This window comes from Belonocnema kinseyi, chromosome 3 (assembly GCF_010883055.1).
Source record: "Belonocnema kinseyi isolate 2016_QV_RU_SX_M_011 chromosome 3, B_treatae_v1, whole genome shotgun sequence".
Lineage (NCBI taxonomy): Eukaryota > Metazoa > Arthropoda > Insecta > Hymenoptera > Cynipidae > Belonocnema > Belonocnema kinseyi.
In genome coordinates, this window is record NC_046659.1 from 3995426 (window position 1) to 4005001 (window position 9576).

Genomic DNA, 9576 nt, shown 5'->3' on the forward strand with positions numbered 1-9576 from the left:
GGGCGCATACTTTGAATAAAATATTTGTTATCATTCTCTTGAAATAAATGTGTTTTTTTCTTGAAAAAATACCGGTTTCATATGTATACACCTGGTAGTACCATTGTACTTATTTTTACATGTGTCATTTTTCTGACATAAACAAAATGAAATACATGGCACTTGAGCTGCTAAACAACAACATGATGAAACTCGTAAGCAAGTTGTACAACGACAGCTTGGTACAAATTCATCTGCCGGAGGTAATAAAACACGCTATTTGTAAATATCAATAACAACGGCTTCCCACTGGTTAATCCGACATTCCTTATGGTTAATAGGTAGAGGAAGACTTAAAGAATAAGTTGATTCTTTATTTTTTTCAAAATATTCAACAGATCGAAAATTATTAACATTCAAAGTTGCAAAAAATCGTCAAATTTTCAACTTTAAAAATTCATAACTTTTCAAATATGCATTTTAAAAAAAAAATGACAAGGGACCATTTCTTCTTAAAATGCCTCAAATTATCTAAAAAAAATTTGTCCCATTGAAAAAAATCATTTTTTCATAATTGTTCAAACAATTGCGTTTTAAACAAAACCTAGGCACTTATCACAAAATTAACCGGTACCATTGGATTCAGCGGGTCAAAATACATAAGACTACATAGTTTTTATCCTTTACCTCTTTAATGCATACGGGATCCTACCCAGCTCCTGGACTAATTTTTTGAATGAATAAAAATAGATGGGAAATTAATATAATTTACGGGGGTTATTTTTGTAACGGTTAAGGGTGAGAAATAATTATGCTTAAAAGTACCATGTTACTATTTTATAAGTGAGTGCCACCTATGTAAATATATTTTACAAAAGCGATTGATCTGACATTGGAGAATAAAGAAAGAGCATAAAAATCAACATTACAAAAATTCCAACATTTAATTTATACGATTAAAATTTTTTGCATCAATCTGCAGGCTTGTATTCGAATACAAATACGGGGGTTGTTTTTGGAACGATTATACTGAAAGAAATAGGTTGATGCTAATGACAATCTGAGTTTGATTGAAAATTTCTAACTGAATTAGAAAGAAAATTGTGCTGTCTCAGCCATACGAATTAAAAATTTATTACCTCACGCATAAGAAAATCACCAAGCCTAATATGACAAGGCAAGTTTATTTGACTGAAATGCTAGTTGGGAAAAGTGTAGTATTAGATATATGATTAAAATATCAACATTTTATAGTGTAGGTACAAGAATTTTATGCCTCGATTTCATGGCTGTATTGAACGTATACTTTTATCAACGATCTATTTGAATAACACTGCGTTTAATTGTTGCATTACGCATGCGGCTGTTTGCTTGATTCAGCCATACCAATCGATATATTATACTGTGCATGTAATTCGACATTAATGAGCCGGTGAAATGCGCGTCGACTCGGCATTAGTCGCCATCTTCAGACTTGTGATTTTTGTGAGTTACGTGTGCCTTACTCGTAATTATGGATGACTTCGTGGAAAATAAGTTAATAGAATGGAATCTCGTTAAATTTATATCACAGTTTCATGGTAAGTATTAATTATTATGTGTCAAAAATATCTTTGATTGAATGCAATTATCGAACATAACCTGACGTTTATAGTAAGTTCGAAGCATGTCAACGCGTAAACAAACACTTCAGATTATTATTGTCGTATTATTTAATAGCGAATGAGGTTAATGAAGAAGCTTTTGAATACCTAACTCCAAAATTTGTATAAGATTAAGATATTAATTATAGTTTACTTGTAACCACTATTAATAAGATCGCCGACGGATATAAATATATACCAAAGAGTTAAATATAACATGTACTTCAAAGAAAAAATTGTTTCTTCAAAATGTGATATAATTTAAACCAATTTATTTGGATATGATTAGGGGTCGATCACTCCAAACTTCCTGATACATCCACCAAATATTCCCATACACGTATTCGTTCAATATTCCCGGATATTCTTAGTATTCTTGATATTCTCTATAATCTCAATAATTTGTTGATATTCCAAAATATTCCTAAATCTTCAAAAATAGTCTGACATATTTCTCAATTTCCCTTTGCGCTCTACAAGTTTTTAAAGATTTCTAATTATTTAAAGTGATTTAAAAAATGTCAAAAAAGTTTATCTATCATTGTGTAATTACAAAATATTTTCAAGTACTTACAATTATTTTAATGAATTTCAAAATAGTTTAAAGGGATTTGAAAATTCTTTTAAATAAAAAAAGATTAAAGCTTATAAATGAATTTCAAAAGAGTTTAAATAATTTTAAAGAATTCGAAAAAGTAAAAGAATTTTCGAAAGATTTCAAAGACTCCAAAACTCTTTTTATGAGTCTAAAAGATTTAAAGTGATTTTAAGGGATTTTATATCATTTCAATGAATTTGATATGGTTTAAAATATCGATAAAGGAATTTAAAATATTACAAAGCATTTTAAATGACTTAAAAAGTATTCAAAAACGTTTAAAAATCTTCATGTAATTTAAAAATATGTTTAAGTATTAAAACAGATTATCAGGAATTTCAAGAGATTTAAAGGGAGTTATTTGATAAAATTTTTTAAAAAGTTTATAATTGAATTTCAAAAGATTTCAAAAGAGTTCATAATATTTAAAAGAGTTCCAGATATTTTAAATGAATTGGAGAGATTTTAAGTAGTTTTGAAGAGTTTTCAAGGAATTTCGGTAAAATTTAAATGAGTTTTAAGATTTTAAAGTAATTTTAGAATATAAACAATATGTTCTTGTATTCTTTAAAGTCTGTTAAATCTCTTGAAATCTTCGGAAATTTGTAGAAATCATTTAAGGGTGTTGGTTCAATCCGACTTTGAATTTTTTTTAATAGGTACGGCACTGATTCCATATATATTTTTTCAGAAGGATTTGTGAACGAAAGAAGGAAAACTTGTCGAATATCCGAGGTTTTGCGAGATCCTCGGAACAATAAAATGTTGAAAAATCAACAAGTTTGTTGAGGAAATGGTTATTTTCCCGACAAATATGAATTTTGCGAAATATTGAAAGCAGCGGGTAGCAGACGGCAGCATTTGAAAGATTAGAATCGTTTGCTAATTTATTTTTTTACTCACAACTTTGACATAATAGAACAATTCTAGAGATTCACGGCTCTTCCAAAGGGCCAGGTCTTGAAGATGGTGTCCCCAAATTTTGCGAAATACGTTGCGAAATGGAGTAAAAACCAGAGACAACTGACATAGCCGGCCTGTATTTTTTTTACTGGATTTGTGATCAACCATCAAGCTACTAGCTGTTACCTTCACTCTGTACGTGGAATCCGGGCGCCCTTCTTTATCGACCGTGGATCAAGACTACGATTCTCAAAGGGGCAAACCTCTTCTGGGACATTGACTTTTTGATGAGACTATCATCAATTGATATTACTTCAAAAATAATAAGACACGTGTCCCGGATTTTTTGGTCCCTTGTAAGAACTATGAACGTTTGTAAATCGCATTACCCAAGGGTGCAGAAACTCTACCGGTTCGCGCAATTTACAAATTTACATACAATCATAAATTGTTTTATTTATCAAATTTATGCGTTTGCAGATGTTATTTGCAAAAAAAGTCCATTTCAATATTTTGTAGGAAATTGTATTCACATTTTTTGTTAATACTTCCCAATTGAAAACTGCCTAATCTTTGGCTGATTCTCATTTCTTCCGTAGCTGTATTGAACAGTGCATCACCCAGCTACGTGATAATCCATCACGATTATCACCCGCAAAAATGTAAAAAAATTACGATTATCCAAATAAATTATTCGAAAAGTGTCTGAATGATATTTATTTCCCAGTAGTATTTTTCAAACTAATAATTTATTCACTGGGGAAGCATTAAAAATTATTATTTAACATGTTTACAATACGAAAAAAAAAGTTGAAAAAAATATTCGAACCCATGACAGCGTGGTTACCAGTCAGACTCTTTTACACTGGACCAACGGAGCTTGATGAAAGTCCATGCGCGCGAACCGGCACAGGTTCTGCACCATTGGCTATTTATTTCCAAGTAATATTTCTCAAAAAAATAATTTATTCGCCGGGAAAGCATTAAAAATTATTACTTGACATGTTTACAATAAGAAAAAAAAAGTTGACAAAAAGATTCGAACCCACGGTAGCATAGTCACCAGTCAGACTCTGGTCCACTGGACCAGCGGATCTTGATGGGAGTTCATGCGCGCGAACCGGTAGAGTTTCTGCACCCTGGGCCTGGTGGTTGATCACAAATCCAGTTATAAAAACACAGACAGGGCATGTCAGTTCTCTCTGCTTTTTGCTCCATTTCGCAACGTATTTCGTAAAATTTGGGAACACCATCTTGAAGACCTTGCCCTTTGGAAGAGCCGTGAATCTCTAGAATTCTTCTATTATGTCAGAATTGTGAGTAAAAAAATAAATTAGCAAACGATTCGAATCTTTCAAATGCTGCCGTCTGCTACCCGCTGGTTTCTATCTTTCGCAAAATTCATATTTGTCGAGAAAATAATCATTTCCTATTAAAAAAATTCAAAGTCGGATTGAACCAACATCCTTCAAATCGATTAAATTTTTTAAAATATCTTGAAATATTTTTGAATTTAGTTAAAATCTTATTTAATTACATAAAATATTCAATAACAGTTTGCAATATTTCTAAAATTATTATAGTATAAATATATTATTATTAGCTTCGCAACATTTTTTATAGAATGGGTTACAAAAATTTTCAGACAGAGGTTTTTTTCTTTATGCTCGAAGTCAGGTTAGCCACGAGGCTTAATGCGTTAGGAATGCGAAATATATAGGGTTCGAACCCATGGCAAATAAAAATTTTCATATCGTGCGATTATAAATAGTGTAGTGATTGTGTTATACAAAATAATTGTGTGCTCGAACATGTGAATAAATATTAAAGTATAAAGTAATAATACAAAAGATTAATTTTTTTTCGGCGAAAAATTGGGTTCAAAACTTCTTCGATACATACTGTATTTTAGCTAGAATTTAAGATTTTATAGAACTATTTTACGCTTTCCGTATACCCTACCTTTCAATCGGCGTTACGTCACCCCGGCCCTTAAATTTTATAGAACTTTGTAACACATTTCGTTGAATAGTTCAACGCAATAAAACAAAGAAGATTTATATTTTATCCGTGTATCTTTGAAAAATAATTTCCAACGAAATTATAGTTTTATATTATTAATAATAACGAAAGTACAAAATAATAGAGTTTATATATTAATTTTAACTCGACTGCAGTATGGAGGATGCATTCTCATGAGCATTTTATATCAGGCATGCATAGCATTAGACTCTCCGAACGGTATGCTTAGATGTCCTCAATGGGAGGTGCAGCTGAGAGCCGTGCGTATGGCTGATTTACCCCGACCAAATTATGCCTGACGCAGCCGTACAAATTCGTTCTACTATATCTATTAGAACAAATGACTGAATCAGTAATATTGCTTCAGAAATTATGGTATGGGTAAATTACGCAAATCGTATCGCTGTAGCTGAGCGAGCAATACATTATAGTTGTAATAACCAGAATTATGCTTGCATCGTCGAATTATTTCTTTCAGTGTAGGGGTGAACAATAATTCTTCTCCTCAGTTATGCTTTAAATATACCGTGATAACATTTTATATGTATTCACCATCTTGATAGTTTCTTTGTTACATTCTCATAAAAGAAGGTATTAGATTTGTGTAAAATTTGACCCCTCCCAGTTTTTGTCAAATATCCACGTTTTGAGACCCCCTGAATCCGAAAAAAAGGTTTTTACGAATTTGTCTGCCTGTATGTTTGTATGTCTGTCTGTCTGTATGCGAACACGATAACTTTTGAAAAAATTAATCTATTAGATTACCCTTTGGCACACTCGTTTAGTGTCCTAAATTAAAGGTAAAGTTCGTTAGCCAGCCATTTTGGATAAAAATGTAAAAAGTTGGCACATTTTGAATATTTTTGAGACCACGTTTTTAAAAATTCACAAATTCTCTGTACAGTTATTCATAGAATTCAAAAAATATAACAATTTATTCTCATGACTTTTTTTGAAAAATGAAAAATTACTAGAGTTATAGCATTTTCAAAATCCAAGAAAACAAACTAAAATGAACATTTTAAGCCAATCAACGCATGATATGAAAAAAAGTCAGGAGAAGAAAAATTTGCTTTTTGGAAGCCCTACAAGATTATGATAACAACTTTTTTAATTTGGTCGAAAAGTTGAAAATTCCAAATTTGATCGTACCAAAAATGTTTGAAAGCACAGATTTCATGAATTAAAAATTCTATGTACGGTTATTCGTAGTACTCAGAAACTCAAACAATTTATCCCTATGAATTTTTTCTATAAAAAGAAAATTATCAGAGTTAGAGCATTTTCAAAATAAAAAAAAAATAAAAAACTAAAATGAAAATTTTAAGCCAAAAATCGCATGATATGAAAAAAAGGCAAATGAAGAAAAACTTAGCTTTTTGAAAGCCCTACAGGACTATGATGACAACTTTTTTAATTTGGTCGAGAAGTTGAACACTTTAAATTTGATCGTACCAAAAATAATGAAAAATCCAAAAATTCCATTTTTTGGTCAAACTATGCAAGATACGAAAAAAATGAAGAAGCTCAAATTGCGCGCCCTGGAAAGAACTACAAATTAAGAATGAATCACTTTTCGATATAAGCTACGAGAAAAAAATGAGACAAAACTTGTTCATCCAAAAAAGAGCTATAATTTTTTATAGGACAGTTAGTTTTTGCTTTAGTCGTAAAAAATAAAATTCTAAATAAAAGTATTAAATTTGTTTGAAAAAACGACACAAGGTATGAACTTAAAATACCAGACAAAAGTTGTTCACCTAAAAAGATCTATAAATTTATTATTAATTATTTTTCGACAGGACTAGTAAATTTTCTTTTAATCGTAAAGCATAAGATTAAAAATTAAAAAAATAGCTTTTTTGAAAAAGCACAGAAAAGACGAAAGAGGACATAGGCTCCTATATAGGACCCTATATAGGTTCCTGTATTAGACCCTATGCAGATGCGCAGTACTTTTTATTTAATCGTAAAAAACAACAAAAAATTAAAAAATTATAAAAACAAGGAAATAAGAATTAGTATGATTCAGTTTTCATGCATATTGTGAATTGTTATGATATACATTAATTGAAATGATACATGTTTCAGAGCAGCTTACAATACAATTTAAAGCAAAATAAGGAACAAATACAAAAATAATCATCGATAAATACTATTTGCTTTTTATTTTGCAATTTTTTAATGAGTAATCCCTGGTAGAGTTACATAAAAAATTTATTATAATTGATAGAAAAGTGTTGTGTATAATGTAGAAAAGTTGACAGGCTAGACAAAATCGAGTGCGAAGCACGAGATACGTCATGAGAATGTGTTCGTTAAAGCCAAAAGAGCTTTAACAAAAGAGAGTTCAAAATCACAAATTTACAGTTGTCGGTCCGTTCGCCTTTGATTTTAAAAGATCTGTACCCGAATGCGGAAGAAATGCAAAGACTAAGCGCAGTGTGCGATTGCCCTTAGTCGCGTGCCGTAGGTGCGCTCTAACTCTCGAGCTAAGCTTTTTTAATGAAAGAGAATTCACAATCACAAAATTACAGTGGTGGATGTTTTGAGTCTTAATTTTAAAATGTTTGCGCAAGAATGTGCGAAAATATAAAGACCGAGCGCGTAGCGCGAGGTAAATACATATTCGAGCGCGAAGCGCGAGATAAATGCAACATCGAACGCGAAGCGCGAGAATCAACAGTCGCGCGCCGTGGGCGCGCTCTAATTCCCGGTTGCTTTGTAAAATAAAGGTTGATCATACAAAATTTGTTTCAGTCACATTGTAAACAAAAAATAGCAAAAGAACCTAGCCTAGTAATTTAAAAAATATTTTTTCAATGTTTTTTTTTATTATAGGGGATTATTTTTTGAATAAGGGTTGATTTTACAAAGCCATTTATAGCATATGGTAAAGAAAAAATCTCACTCAGTAATTTTTTTAAAATTTGAATGATTTTTGTAGGGGGAGTCGCTAAGTTGACGGCAAGCTAGCGCCGCCCTGTTTACTTGAAAGATAATACAGCAAAAAAATTTTTTGTCAAAAATAGCAAAAAAGTATGCATTATATGACATTTTGTTTTACTCTATTGGCACCTCTCAGTTGTCTGACCTCCCACGGCTCGCTTTGCTCGGAAATTTGAGCTCGCCTAGGGCGCGCGACTTTTGGTTCTCGGGCTTCGCATTCGATAATGCATTCACCTCGCACTGCGCGTTCGGTCTTTGTACTTCTTCCACGTTTGTTCGCAGGCTCTTCACGTAATTCGTGCTTCGGACTCGATTTTGTCCAAAATGTGAACTTTTATACATTATTTTCGACACTATTATATGAAATGTGTATTATATTTATTTCCGTACGACGGACTGGTACTGCTTATTCCGATATTGTATCGTTTTTCCACAGAGTTAATTTTTTTATTTTTAGTGTATTTGTATAACAAGTGCTTATAATAAATTTGCAGATCTTTTTTAGTTGAAAAACCTTTGTCTTTTCATTTTTTTCGTCTCTTGTGTCGTTTTTCCAAAAACTTAATTTGTTTTTTTTTAACCTCTTTTTTAATTAAAAAAAAATTTTTCGACCTTTTTAAAAATTAGAAAATAAAAATTTGTAGATCCTGTTTCGTTGAACAAAATTTGCCAATTAATTTTTTTCATACCTTCCGTCCTGTTTGGAAAAATTTAATTTTTTCATTTTTAATGTTACTTTTCATGATTAAAACAAAAGCTACGCGTTCTATCAAAAAGTAATTAATAAACAATTTTAAGAGCTTTCTCAAATGCAACATTTTTGTACATTCATCTTTTGTCATATCTTGCTTAGTTTTATCGTATAATGGAATTTTTTATTTTCCATAAAAATTCAAAAAGCTTTTATTATAATCTTGTAGGGAGTTTCCAATTCAACGTTTTTTTTTTGTTTTTTTCATATCGTGCTTTGTTTGGCTTGAAAGGTTCATTTTCGTTTGTTTTTTGGAATTTAATAAGTAATTTTTCTTTTATCGAAAAAAAATATTTCAGATAAATTGTTCGTCCTTTTGAAGGCTATGAATAGCCGTACGTAGAATTTTCAAATTCTAAAAAAGTAGTCTCCAAAAAATTTGAAAATGGTCCCACTTTTTGAATTTTCCTCCAAAATGACTGACTAATGAACTTGACCGTCAATCTGAGACAAGAAAAAAGTATATCAAAGGCCAATCAAATGTTTTAATTCTTCCCAAAGTTATGGTGCTTACAAACTAAAAATGTAAAGATACACTAACGAACGGATACATACATTCGTAAAAACCTGCTTTTGGATTCAGGGTGTCTTAAAATGTGGGAATGTGATAAAACCTGAGAATGTAATAAATATTTTCTAAATAAATTCTAATATTTGAACATTATTTAAATATTTGAATATTTGAATCACACTGATTTGGTGTAAAATCAATATTTTTGTCTTTAATAATT

General features: G+C 30.9%; 1 protein-coding gene across 3 annotated transcripts in view; it reads right to left on the reverse strand.

Moving 5' to 3' along the window:
• The window catches only part of LOC117170201 (plasma membrane calcium-transporting ATPase 3), a 1035667-nt gene that overhangs the window by 1023125 nt on the left and 2966 nt on the right, over positions 1–9576 (reverse strand). The gene's annotated exons all lie outside the window — the stretch shown is intronic.